Below are 14475 nucleotides of genomic sequence, written 5' to 3'. Positions count from 1 at the left end.
CTTAGATCATGACGGTGACGAATAGTATTGGATTTTAGCACCACGGCGAGTCAGAAAACCATAGCTGATGCTTCAACGTATACCGTATATCGTATAAACGAAAGGGCTGCAGTAGTTGTAATAAAGCTAAATAACTTTCTATAAATTAAATTTTGTACGGATCTATGCACCAACTTGCAGGTATGATAATAAAGTAGGAGATTTTACGAAGAGACGGCAATTAGCAATTAAAAACTCAAAGCTCAGTGTGCTGCAGTCATCGGCGACTTGAATGCGAAAGTGGTGAAGAGACAGGTTGGTGAGGGGGCAATGCGAACTCTGGCATCGACTCCAAATCCAACAGAACAAGTGTGAAGTTAAAGTTTGTGGAAACGATGTAATGAATACCTTTTTCCCGAAACGTAGTAATTGGAGTAAATTTGGCCCTGCAGTAAATAATGCAGGGCCAAATTGACAAAGCTAAGTACTTTTTGTCGCTCGCTGGAACCTTTCGCTAATAATATGCACAACATCATTATTGAATGACATCTGCTCTTGAGAGCATTTGTAGTGTAAGAACATCTTGTGGATGCGGGCTGGGGGCCATCGTTCATGCTAAAACAGCGAATGACTCAAGCTTAGTAAAGCACAAGAGGTTTGGCTTGCTGTTCAATAATAAGTTTTTACAAATATAATTTTTACAATCACCTCGCACACTTTTGTTCCAGCACAGTGAAGCAGGGCGTAGTTCTAGCGAAGAACTAAGCAAAGAAAGCGGCGTGGGGTGGGGGAACTGTTCCCAATTGCATTTTTTTTTTGTTCTTTTGCTACTTTTTTACGTCAGTAGGGGGTGAAAATAGATCAAGAAGGTACGGTGCGCTGTAGGCTGGAGAAATCAAGAAGAAACCGTAACAACGTCGGTTCTTGATTTTAGAAACGCGCAACTCTTAAAGCTTTCCTCGCAGCATCCATGGCCGGTGCCAGATTTACGCGCCAAAACCACGAGTTGATTATGAGGCACGCCGTAGTATGGGACGGGGGCTCCAGTTTTATTTTTACCACCAGGGGATCTTTTAACGTGCCCCCAATCACGACACGCGGGCGATTTTGCTTTGCGCCCCCATCGAAATGCGGCTGCCGGGGCGGGTATTTGATTCCGCGCCCTCTTCTTGCATTTGTAGCATTTTGGTTGTATTCCCAAATTGCGATCGAAATGAATGCGTGAAACTCGGCCTTAGTTATGGAAGGACATCTTTAGGACGGGAACAAAGGTATGACAGAATCATCGTTCAGGAAATACGGGTTCGGCGGGCAGTGTTAATTTTTGTGCTCACGAGGATATACTATATTGTCTTATTTTCAGTTCACGTCTGTAAACACTCTTTCGGTGAAAATCGCAGCAGTTGTTTCATTCGCTATATTAAAATTACGGCTTCCTGAATATTACAGTGCTTCGCGCGGTTTAATATCGTGAAATGAGCAATCAATGCACGGCTTAATGCATGGAGTTTCCGGCCGCGCGCAGCGTTAGTTCTAACGTGTGATGCTAGATGGCGCCACTGGCAAACAAGCAGGGATACGCGCGCGGCGCGCTATTCGGTTGCACGGGCGTACGCTACGCTTACTGCGCTCATTTTGTGGTCTTTTCGCGCTTCTTATTCGATTCCATGTAGCACTTCGTGATCCCTTTCCATGCGGTGTTTTACTATCGCATACTATGCTGAAGCGATGTGGCTTTTATGAGGTGGTCTGCACTGTATTTTCCATTCCGTTTCGCGCTTTAATAGTACTGATATCTCCGTATGCTCCTGTTTCCGCTTTGCTGAAATGCATTAGAGACTGTAGCAGCGTTCAGCCGAAGTTGTGCGGCCCTCTTACCCACGACCTCGATCGTGTGTACATAGCCAATAAATACCATCACCATTACTATAACGCATTCACGGACGTTATATTGTCGAGGTGGTGTTGAGTGTGAAGCGCGTAACGCATGCAATCACGAATGACATGTGTATAGAACAAGCTCGCCACATGAATTGTGACCCGCTGCGCAGAAACTATTACGCATGCGTGTGGCATGGTGTCGCCGCGAAGACTTCCCTGTTGTGAGTGAAAGCCAGATCTTTCGAAGGAAGACGAAGGCGAAGTGAGCTGAGCAAGCGTATCTCTTGCCTTGCTTTGATAGTTTTGTCATAGTGGAGGCTTAATTGTGCTTCGTGGGCGAGAAGCCGTCCGAGGCTATGACAGACGGCACGCCATCAGTGCGTCGAGCACGCGTCTTCGCACTGCGTTCCCCAGTGAGATAGTGTAAGGCTCGGCACGTCGACATAGAGATGTCCGTTTCCTGTTTCTCCAACAGCGAGCCATGGACTCCGACTCGTGGAGGGCAAGCGACTGAACAGGAAATACCGCAAGACGACCAAAGACGTGAGTGAGCAGGGCCCCAACGGACCGCCTACTCCGACTTAACAGGATTGATTTTGCGCCCCTCGGCGTCCTTAAGAATTTAAATTCCGCACACATACAGATTCTCAACACCTACCATGGTAATGTAGCTCCGAAAGGAATTAACGAAGTGCGTTTCAATACCAAGAAAAACAGTCGCAGCGCAAGTAGCGACGCAGGCTGCCCTAGAAAAATTGAAAACCTTGCGCATACTAAGACGCATAGAAGTTCGGTCGTTCATTGTGCGCGGTGGCCGCACTAGGGGAGGCGTTATTTCCATTGTCGTGATAGACATCAGCGACGAAGAGTTACAAAGGCTTCAGGCTTCAAGAGTGAACGTCATCGAATTTCATCGCTTCAGTCGCTGGACGAGCGTCAAGCTCCTTTTCTAGGGACACACGCTACCTTATCATGTCAACGTGGGCTACGTGAGACACCCAGTGCGTCTTTATGTGATCCGATCACTGCAATGTTACAAGTGGCTGAAGCTAGGCCATGTCTGCGCTGTCTGCTCAGGCTAGACGGCATGCCTCCGCTGTGCGGGCAGCCATGACATATCTTCATGTACAGTAAAGGAAATAAAATGCTTGAATTTGAATGGACCCTACGAGGTCAATTCCAAGGACTGTCCTGAACAGAAAAAGGAGATAAAAATGCTGAACCAAATGAGCAACACAAGTAGGTGCCACAGAAAGGCGGCAGCATCAGTGCAACACCAGAGGAAAAGATCATGTCGTCGACGTGGACAAGCTGTAGGTCCAAGCAATAGCCCCCTCGCACCAATTCCGCAGGTCCAGCAGAAGGAATCGGCATTGATAGAGCTCTCAGAACCGTTGGTTCAAGCGAGCCGCGAAAGCCAGGAATCGAATGTATGGCCACGCTTGCCGCCGCGCACACGGGTCTTAGACTGCCAGCGCGAGCAGGGACAGTGCACTGAAAAGTCACCATCGGACTCTGTCATCAAAGCCTTGCTGCGACAAATAATCAACGCCCTGCAGCTGCTACTGTCTGGTTTAAATGCGCCAGTGGCGCTAACAGCGGCAAAAGTTATGAAAGCTACAGACAGTCTCCTAGCTACACTGCATTAACTTCTACCTCTGCCCGCGAAGATAATTGTGCTATGCTGTACTGAGAAGTGTGCACGTACGGTATGCTGTGGAGCTCTCATCATCATCACATTCACCATACCACCGCCCTCCTTCCTCTTCACGTCCTTTCTCTGTTATTCCCCGAAGCCGTTACCCCAGCATGGAGCTAGCGCAGCAGGCTAGAGGCACTTCACTCAGGCCGACTTCTGCACCTTTCTGACATTAAAAATCATTTCTCTCTCTCTGGTCATCTTCATTACACTTCGGTTAGTGAGATTATGAAACGTTGACAACTTGCCTAGTTCTCTCTTTTCCTCAGCGCGATGAGAGGAGCACGTATACTTATTGCAGACAACGCTAGCTAAAACCGTCTTGTTTTAGAGAACACCTGCAAGTGACTGTGCTTAAATTTAGCCTTACTCTTCTACAATTCTATTCCATTTCTTTTTCATTTGTCTGCAGCGGCTAGGTACGAGATGAATGCACCGCATGTACTCTGTCTCGCTTTCCACCATATTTGCTACCTTTTTGGTTCGACCTCACAGCTCAGCGTTGTTAGACGTTTGTCTTCAGGCTGCTACTCCACTGACATTGTCATCAAGTAGGCACAGAACAAGGCTGTTACGTTTCCGACAATGTTTTCGCGCCCACGAAGGCCATTCGCTTGATTAAGTGAATATGCGTATGACGTATCTTACGCTCCCCTGTAGAATCGTGCTGTATCGTTCTATTACGAGCGGTTATATTTTTATCCTGTCAAGCTGTAACTCTTGCTTCATGCGCAATGAAATGGCGCTTTGTCACGTGTTGCGTCGAAATTTTATGCCGTGTCATTGTCGTTCATGAAAGCTATCGGTCGGTGAAAATGAGCTAGAAATTTTGGAGTTATATAAGAGTAGCTTAATTTCCGACTCTGAAGATTTCTTTTTTTCCTTTCTTCGAGCTAAATTAGTACAAGTCGTATAGCAGTGACACTGAATTTCAATATGAATCCCAATAGTTTTCGAATAACTTCAACGTACTACCAAAATATTCGAACAGTTTGTGAATTCCATGGTGTTCTTTTATATTACGTTGGTACATAGTAATTAAAATAATAATTGGCCTTGGCTATACGAGAAACACACGGCTAAATGCTGTTTTTTTTTTAATATATACAGCAGCCCCGTGACGCTCCATACACGAGTGATACATGACTAGCTCCTTTTCTTCTTTTCTTTTCTTTCTGCTTCTTTTTTCTCATGTAGCAGCTAAACACTTATCCACCAACAGCGGAATCGCCGTTAGTGTAAAACTCTGGTCATTATTTACGAAACAAAGACTAGAGTGGAACATATATATTTGACGCTAAAACATCACGAATGAAGTTGTCGAATTCCGAATAATTTTTAAACAAAAAGAAAATGTCGTTAAGCGTTGATAACGGCGTACATACAGTTGGATCCCGGATGCCCGTCGCCTCGGTATTTTGACGTGGGTGAGCGTATCAGTTCCAGCGATGTCGCTCTTGAGTTTTCGGAGGTCTCGTTGACGGAAGAGATGGAGTCAGGCGGTGACTATTCTGTAGCCAAAAGGCGGAACTTCAGAAAGATATACTCAGATCCACGCCTAGATTAATATAATATACGTGCACAGAAGGACAAGCAGCCGATGGACGTGCGTGACCATCTGCTGCTTGTCTTTTTGTTGCGCGATCTCGTGCGTATACGACGACGATGGCGATCATTCTATATAAATTCGTAAAATGGGCAGTCATTGTAATCTGAGCGCGTGGGTCCTATGGTCAAGTTAATGAGGAGCGCCGTGGTGGCTAAGTGCCTGTTGCGTGCTCCCGCTGAGCACGAGGTAGCGGGCTCGATTCCCGGCCACGGCGGCCGCATTTAGATGGGAGTGGTAGCCATGGAGTGCAATAGCCCAGACCTGTAAAAACGGGTTGCGATGGGCGCGATCCTGTGCTGTGGTAGTGTGCGGTGATAGTGTATATGTGTCCTCGGACTTTCTCTCTCTCTCTCTCTCTCTCTCTCTTTGGACGTTATACCCTGTAATTAAAAAAAAAGGAGAATGAACTTCGCATGAGCACTCGGACGAATATAATAACAGTAGAAAACAGCATGCAGACATTTTAATGGCACTCAAAGCAATTCAGAGATAAGAAAATATCCCTATCTAGTCCTTTTCCCACGGGCAAGGAACAACGACCGGTGTTATATCCGATGTAGACCAAGAGAGCAGGAACAACAGCAAACACGCAACATCATCAAACCAAATGTTGAGTAAACATAGATTTGTACTTTTCCACTGCATCGAACTAGAGTTTGCGTCTGATACCTTGTCAAAGCATATATGCTTTGACAAGGTATCTTGGTATCTCTTAAGGTGACTTAGTATACTAAGGTTGGAAATGTGAGGCAAGCGGTACGGCTTCATGTTCGGAGACGACTGCAGTGCGATATAGGTGCTTGGAACTAGGGCATGTCAGTGCCGTCTACAAATGTGGGTATTTCCCTTTGTATTGTTCGAGGTGCCACATCCGCACCTTTCACAGAGTGTACAAACAAATTCTTCGCTTATGTGCTGGACCCACGATTCGAATACCTTTTGCATCCCCTGCTGGCATCCGATACTCTTCTAACGATAGTACTCGCTGTTGCTGCTGCAGTTTTTTTTTTATTATTGTCACTGTAGTCTGGTCTTTTTCGTATTATTATTTGAATTAGCCTCCGCCAGCCGTGTGCTCTCTTGCCAAATTAGAGGAGAGATCGGGAGTTCTTGAATCATTATCCTCACACAATAATGTCAGGCGAATTGGTTTCGTCTCGCCCATTGCGAAAATGGTAATATGCGGAGATTTGAGCATGCGGGCGCACGTTTCAGCGAACATTTGAGAACGCCAAGTGGTTGAAGTCAACCATGTATTTGAGTCGGAACAGTCAATCAATCAACGAAACTGCAGTTCTTACAGCTGGCTGTATTGCAACCTGCGTAACTGGCCGGCTCCGATTCTCCAATTGTAGCACGTGTCATAGTGTAATAAACAAACATTAAAGATGTGAAGCTTTGCTGAACAGCTAATAAGAAATTACGACTCATCATGCATTATACGCCTCTTGAAGTCCCCTCCCGGAAGAAGCAGAATTCCGCTATTCTGAAAGAGCTGATTCCTAAAAACCTGTCCGGACTGCAGACCGAAATAAGAACAAACAAATAAGAACAGGCCGTATGCTCCCTTCCGCGCTGCTGGTATGTGTTGGTGCTTACGCGGGTAAATATTGTCGGGCTGTACCACGGTAATGCCGCACACCTTCATTTTGTTCACACGACAAGGAGGGCGCATGACACATTTTCTGGATCCACTGTCTCTTTCTGTGTTTCCGTCAATCAAAGAAGCTATTCAGCTTGCGTTGACGCTTTTATTTACTGCTGACCATGCTAAACGCTCCGCAGGTGTGAGCGGTACCACTCCAGATTCGCTTACTTTACATCAATTTCGAAGACAGCCCCGCTCTACAAAATCATGTCTCCTGCCAGATGGTAACACATGGAATATTCACAAAGCAGCGAAACAGCGTTGACAGCAGCGTTCCTCACTGCTTTCGTTTGAATATCAACGATTCGGCTCAACCACCTCGAAAGACGACACCGCGTATCCCATGAACGTCGTCCGGGGGATGTCAATTTGCAATGCAGGCGGAGCAGCGCAGCAGGCGTGCCGCATCAATCGCCCATGGTTGGAAAGATGGGTGCGCTTCACGTCGTTCTTGTATAACATTGTAGTTACAACTTACTTGGGCAGAAAATAAGAAGCGAATAAACAAAGCGTCTGTGTTTGCGATCCTCACGGGCCAGCCGCTCGCTCGACGTTGTTCTTGCGTGCCGATTCTGCTTCAAAAGAGCCGCATTAGCCCGTGATTTAAGGAGGGCAGCGAGCTCCGTAGTTTCGCGCTCTGTCACCCTCGCAGTTGTTGGTTATTAGTTCTCGCCGGCTCCCTTGTGCTTTCTTGCGTAGAAGCTCCTATTTATGCGCGAGAGAAAGCATGGTGACAGTCGGACACGGCTGTCCGTCCCTGGCAGCGCCGCACTGTGGGAGACAAAACTGTCGGCGGGCGCCTCGCGGCGAGCGGCTTGACGTGTGCGTCAACGGGTGGCAACTCGGAAGCCGGCCGCGTGAGCCGTTGGCAGGAAACGGGCCCGAGACAACCGGCGTGCCATCGACCTCTGTTTAACGACTGGTGGCTCATGAATACTCGGACCGCAGTGGTCTTCCCATTTCATTTTTACGACCGGGCGCCAATCGCCCGGCAGCCGAGATCTGCGCGCAGGCCAGATTAATTTTTGCCTCCCTTCCTTTGCGGGTTTTACGAGCTAAAGCCCCTTGATTAGTTTGCGCCCCTTTCTACGGAGGCTGCGTGATTAGGATGACGCCGCGGTGGCTGTAACGCGTCGGCCGCTGTTTTGATGCTTCCTGCTGCCGTGTTTGACCATGGGCCGCGGTGTCTTCTTGGCGCTCATGCTTTCTTGCCCCGGCCACCCTTGGGAAATAAAGCTCTGGAAGCGTGCTAAGGGACCAGGCCGGGCCGCTGTTTACGGCTGGTCGGGGCCGTCACGCGAAGGGCTCGCCGCGCGACCTGGGTCCCGGCGATTGGGCAGCGGCTGATTGAGACGGCGCATCGCTCTGCAGACAGTTGGGCGCTAAGGAGCGCCCGATGGAGCGCGCCGTGCCGCGACCATGGAGCGCGTTCTGCCGACTGCTGTCAAGGGCTCGGCTGGGTCGGGAGCCGCGTTGCAGCGGCTATGCGGCACCTGGCAGCCTCTTGCGCTGTCCGGTGGGATCGAAGGGCTGCACCAGAACGTGTTAGTCTAACCTGGTAATACGCGTGGCTAACACCTACGGCTCAAACTAGACGATGCGCTAAATCAACGGACGGACACAGGCGCTGTTATGCCGTCCTCTATAGCTATACGTTCAGCAGTACGCGGCGAAAAAACATGCGCTCAACGTAATTTCAGTTTGGCTAGGTACTACTGCAAGAAAAAGAAAGCGCTTTGGGCGCTGGCTAAGCGAGGAAAGTATCGGTTCGCGATGACTATTTCCTCCTGGGGCTTGACGACAGTTCAGCAACATAATCGCTTTTCAAGTCGGCTCGAATTACGGACTGGTATATTACTACCGTGAAACGTTTTCTTTTCTTTTTTTTTTGTTCAGGTGTCACTGTTATATGCCATAAGCAGCATTTCGATGTATACATTGACAAAGTAACCATCTCCTGATGTTTCATCTTGTAAAAGCTTTTTTTCTTTGCGTAGAGATGAAGATGCAACATCGTGGGGTGGGTTCCCAAGTGTACGCGCACTATGGATTTTCTTGTCATTTCGCGGTACTTGAAACGCACTTCATGGTTGTTTTTCGTCGTATGTGACGACATCACGGTCTATTTCAAGTTTTTGCCAGTTTTCTCGAACGCTGGCGGCAAGAAAATACTGAGCCACATTCATACAGTTCGAAGTGCATCTGATATACTATCCCGGGTAAACATTTTACGTTATCACTTTCTAGTTGATTTAGAGAAATAATGAAGGCAATGTGCCATATATTGGGCAAGGAATCGGCGGAGGATATCCTTGTCGGACGTTATATAGTATAAATAGCTTTATGAACTATATAGCTACTTTTATGTACTATAGAACCACTGGTGAAGCGCCAGCTTCATGAGTGGTGCATGTATCGTCTTGGTGGTAATATACAGACGTCTTCACCAACATATAGTACGCACTGCATACTTTTGATCATTGGAAGAGGGTAACTGCTTCTTGTTTCGCGTGTATAGATTACGTAAAAAAGTAGGGAAGAATGGACTCATTTCTTTTGTCTCTCCCACGGATTCATGTCTTGAAATCTGTGCTCGACGACTGTAGGACTAGGCCGTCTTCTGCACGCAAGGCATGGTATAATCATAAAAGGAAAAAAAAAAGAAAAGGCAAATGCAATTTCTTTGTTGTCCTTATTCGCGTCGTATTTTTGCATCCTCTTAGCACGTTCGGGCAAAAATCCGCCAAAGGCGCCAAAGTAAAATAAGTAACGTTCCGAGATCGTTAACTATTGCTTTTCTATGTTTTGCGAACCTCCACTCAAGGAGGGCTAGAAGGTGCAACGCAAGATTTTTAACAAGATAACTTTCGATTCTTACGAAGAAGGAAAGAAGAAGGAGGGAAAAACAAGAACGCGGCCCAATGACAAGCGCGCGCCGAGCTCGCGTAGAGAGAGCCGCGTGTGGCGCATTCACTTAGGAGCACAACTTCTGACAAGGGCTGAGGGGTCCTGGAATTGGGAAAATAAAGACCGTTGTTGCGACGCACTCATTATTATCAGCTCGCCTTGCTCGCGCGCGTGCACCAAGCGTCGCGCTACCTTTTCGATATCAAGTCGCGTTATATTGCGGCCAGGTGTCGCAGGATAGTCCGGTCCCCTGCCCTCTACGGACCCTCGTCCTCCCTGGATGGCCGCGGTTGCGACATGTGCGCGCTTGCGGAGCCAGAAAAGCGTCAGCAGCAAGAGTTTATGAATATGGATGCTTCTGGGCGGGCGAGTTGCGCGCACTTTGCCCCCTTTCTTTCCAGTGTATTTCTTTCTCTCTTTCATTTCTGCCCGCACCGAGGGGCATCCGCGGGGAAAGCAACCGTTAGCTTTGATTTTCGGGACCCACCGGCCGCGTGAATAAGTAATTCAATTGCTTCTGGGGCGCAACAGCGCGCAGGTAACTAACTCAGACGCCGGCGTAAACTCGACGCTCGCATTGTCGGTCCACTTCTGCTATAGAGGAGGCACCGCATTATGGTTAATGTCCAAAGATGTCTTCACAGTTGTCATAACAAAGAAACTTGGCCGCGCTACCTCGATCAGCGTTCTTTCGTTTTCCTTTCGCCGGTGCGCCTTCAGTTATTACTGTCATTATTTTCTATATATAGTTGCCGTTGGGAACGTTCTCTGCACACGATTCACCGAAGAATACAGAGAAATATTCTAGCAAGCAGCTGGCGTGAACAGAGCTTTGTGCGCTTATTAGCAATCATATTACATGCCCGAGCGTCACGAAACTTTATGACGTTTCTCGCATTATTATTGAATTACTTTAAATTGTCTAATTTTTTTTCTCCTCCTTCAGGATTGAGTCTTTCTTTCCAACAGAAAAGTTTAGAAACATTAGAAAAGAGCAAAGACAGGTGAAGCTGAATGGAGGAAGGGCCACCAGGAGACAGGAAGATGTCGTTGGGGTGTGGGTGCATGGTTTACGTACACGCGGATTGCAAGAATGATAGGTATAGTATTTCGTTGTATGCGCAAGCTTGAAGTACATTCAGAAATCTTTTTTAAACATATTGGTCCTTTGGCATGGTCGCTGGCCTATTCTTCTTCTTTTGTTTATTTATTTATGTTTTAGCATTACTTATTCTGCCATCACGATTGACTCCGGGGCTCTCCTTTTGATGCGACAGTGCAAAGTAAAATGAGTCAGAAAGAACACGGCACTACATTGTGGCAATGTTGAGTTGCAATACACTGATTTAGGCTCTGAGTCCAGAGACAGCAGATTGCAGCGGCAATTTCCAGGGAGGGCTTTCAGTCTATAGTGTTGGTATTGAAGCAAAGAAAAAAAGGTGATGATGTAGTTCTTAAAACAAATGTTTGGTTGTCCTCATTGTCATTGTTTTGTTTGTTTGTTTGTTTGTTTGTTTGTTTGTTTGTTTGTTTGTTTGTTTGTTTGTTTGTTTGTTTGTTTGTTTGTTTGTTTGTTTGTTTGTTTGTTTGTTTGTTTGTTTGTTGTGCCATCAGAACGCTGCGGCAAAGTTGTCAAGAAGAGCCTCATATCGGGGCAGCTTAGCATATCCGCTTATAACGAAGGTGGGAGTCGTCTTCAGAATTGTATGCTTCTGCTTTCTGCCAACTGCAGTCTTGTGCTGTATAGTGCAGCGACAGTTTCTAACAACAGTACTTGGTAAAAAGGAAATATGTATTTGTTATTTAGTTAAGTTACATTGGCGGCGATGTCTATCTGTCGCAAACTTCTTTAGTGCGCCGTAGAAGGAGATTAGCTTGTCGAACAGGCGTAAATTCCTGTTAAATGTATTGTGATTCCAGAATAAATGGGATACGGCCGCCCAGTCTATGTTAAAAAATATAGCTCGTAATTTCATTAAATAATTTTAATTGGCGTGATCTGGCGGCTATTTATTTCCCTGCCTCGACTTATTTCCTTACAAAACAACCTGCACAGCTGAAGCTTTGTCGACTGCTCAGGGGACATCAACGTTGTTTCTCCCGCTTCCTTAATGATAGGTTGTCTGTACTGTGTGTGCTGTCGTTTTTTTTTTTTTCTTCTTGCATGTGCGGATGCGGATGACACCAAAGGGGAAAGTGTGTGCCTTAAACACGAAAGCAGGTTCTTCCTCCAAATGGCGAAATTTGTACCTTATACACTTTGTCATCTTTTCAAAGACGTCTTTCCTGCGCACGTATAGGCAGCTCCCTGTCATGTCATGCTCAATAGTTAGCGAGTCTGTTTGTGAGAGATGCCTGACGCAAGAGATGCCTGAAGCGCTGACTTCCCTGTTGGACAACGATCGCTATAAAAAACATCGCTAATACTAGACGCGGGAATGACAGTGGGAGTTCTCAGGAGCGGTCCTTGCGCAGCGCGCATCTTGTAAGAAACACTTCCTTGACTCTCTGAGCACCAGCGTAGTACTAATATAAAAACGTTTATCTATCATCAGTGGTCTGGTTCTTACGAGGAAAGTCAACAATTCAGGATTCTTGCTTCAACCCGCCGCGGTGGCTTAGCGGCTATGCACTGCTGAGCACGAGGTCGCGAGATCAAATCCCGGCCACGCCGGCCGCATTTAGACGGGGTCGAAATGCAACAACCCCCGTGTCCCGTGCATTCGGGTCACGTTAAAGGTCCCCAGGTGGTCGAAATTAATACGGAGTCCTCCGCTACGGTGTGCCTCATAATCAAATCGTGGTGTTGGCACGTCAACCACATCATTCATTTCTTGCGTAAGAGATATCGGCGAAATAAAATGCGCTATTTGTGTTATGCGCAGGAGAAAAGCGAGTACGCGCTACCCTGTATAATCAAGAAGGTATACGCATATAACAGAAAGGGAGCCTTTGGCTGGTCGAGACTTGAACCCACCTGACGACCAAAATGACAGGATCCGCACATTTACATTTCGGGCAAGCCGTCCGCCATGTGAAACAACTTCCTTACGGTTCTATAGGTACACAGACCACGTTATTTTCACTGGAGGGTGCCGGAGGCATCTGCGGGCGGCCGGTGCCTCGTGGGCAACCGCTCCAAGCTGACCGCTACTCACGAGTGTGCCGCGACGGCGCGCCCACCAGTCTACAGCTGCGCGCTGTCAACGGAAAGGAAGGGATGCTACGAAACTGCATGCACGTCACACAGAAGACCGAGCCAATAAACACTGCCGAGAAGCTCATACGGTGTCCGCGCCCCTCATAAACATGGCAGAGCGCATCGCATTAAAGAACGGGCGCAGACATGGGGAACAAATAAAGGAGATGGGAAAAACAGAGGCGGTGGATGGCTGAGGCAGGCGTAAGCAGAAAGGGTGGTTACGAAGGATCCACCCGCTCTTATCCAATCAATATCGCAGGCAGACCTGTGTGAATACAAATTTTTAAAACGCAAACACCGTCATAGATGGAAATGCCTTCTCTGACCTTCCGGAAGAGACTTCCTGCGCTAAGTTCAAAGCAGTCCGCGCACTGTGCAGCCGGAGAACGTGAGCGAATTAATATATGCGATCCAACTAACGCTTTCTGCCGCCCATTAATAACGAATACAGTGAGCTGCCATTTAAAAAGGAGCCGCATTTCGAAAGAGAACTTTCTTTTTTCTCTCTCCCTCTCTCCCGCTTTCTTTAGAGTCGCACTTGTGTTTCTTTCATTCATTCCTTTTTTTTTTCCTTCCTTCTCATTCCGGGCTAAAAAAGATAGTCCTGGGGGACATTCCGTCCCGACGACAGTTTCAGAATGGAAAAGAATGAACGCGCAACCCCGCGGACCCGGGATCGGGGTGCAAAATGACAAAAATATGCCGCCAGCGATGGAGAAGAATCGACTTCATACATGGAAGGGAAAATAAAGATGGCATCATTAATTAAGAGACGTCCGATAATTAAAGGGAGCCGCCGCACGTATGGCAGGCCACAGTCAGATGGAAAAGAGAAGCGCCACACGGACGGGGCTCACTCGGCGCTCGGCCGAGGAAACTGTATCTTGAATTCAAAGTAGATTGTCCGGCGCCAACAGCGGACGAGGCGAAAAGAAGCCGCCAGGACTAAGACGATCGCCAGTTAAAATAAAAATAAAAAGGGGGGGGGGTGCAATGCTAGGCTCTGGCGAGATGCCCTTTTATTAGAGCGCGAAACGCACACTGCACTCGCACCCGCCAAGATGTGTGTGTGTGTTTTTTTGCCCTCATTATTTTGTTAGGCGAAGCGCTTTTCAAACGCCCTGACGATCCCGAATTCATCCGGCACTCTCCCTCTCTCGGGGGAAAACAACGGGACGAAATAAATGGATCATCGGCCGCATCAACGTGCGCGCGCGCGAAATGTCGAGGCATACATTACGACGGCGCGCGGTGCTGTGTGGAGAAGGTGATACGGCCAAGAGGTGGGCCGACCATCTCCCAGCGCGCGTACACTTTCTTCACTTCAGCCGCTTTTCCATTACTTTGAGAGAGCGCTCCGCGGAGACGGCGGCGGAGTTCATATGGTCGTCACGTTCGAGCGGCCAGCGTATATATGCGAAATATAATGATCATTTCTCGCAATAATTGCATAAGATCAAGGTGGACGCTGTCCGCCCCGTGCAAGCTGGCCTTACTTTCTATTATGTTTACACTGTATGTGTTGTAGGGAAAGCATACGTCATTTGTCA

Source organism: Dermacentor andersoni, chromosome 1 (assembly GCF_023375885.2).
Source record: "Dermacentor andersoni chromosome 1, qqDerAnde1_hic_scaffold, whole genome shotgun sequence".
NCBI lineage: Eukaryota > Metazoa > Arthropoda > Arachnida > Ixodida > Ixodidae > Dermacentor > Dermacentor andersoni.
This window is presented reverse-complemented; position numbering follows the sequence as displayed.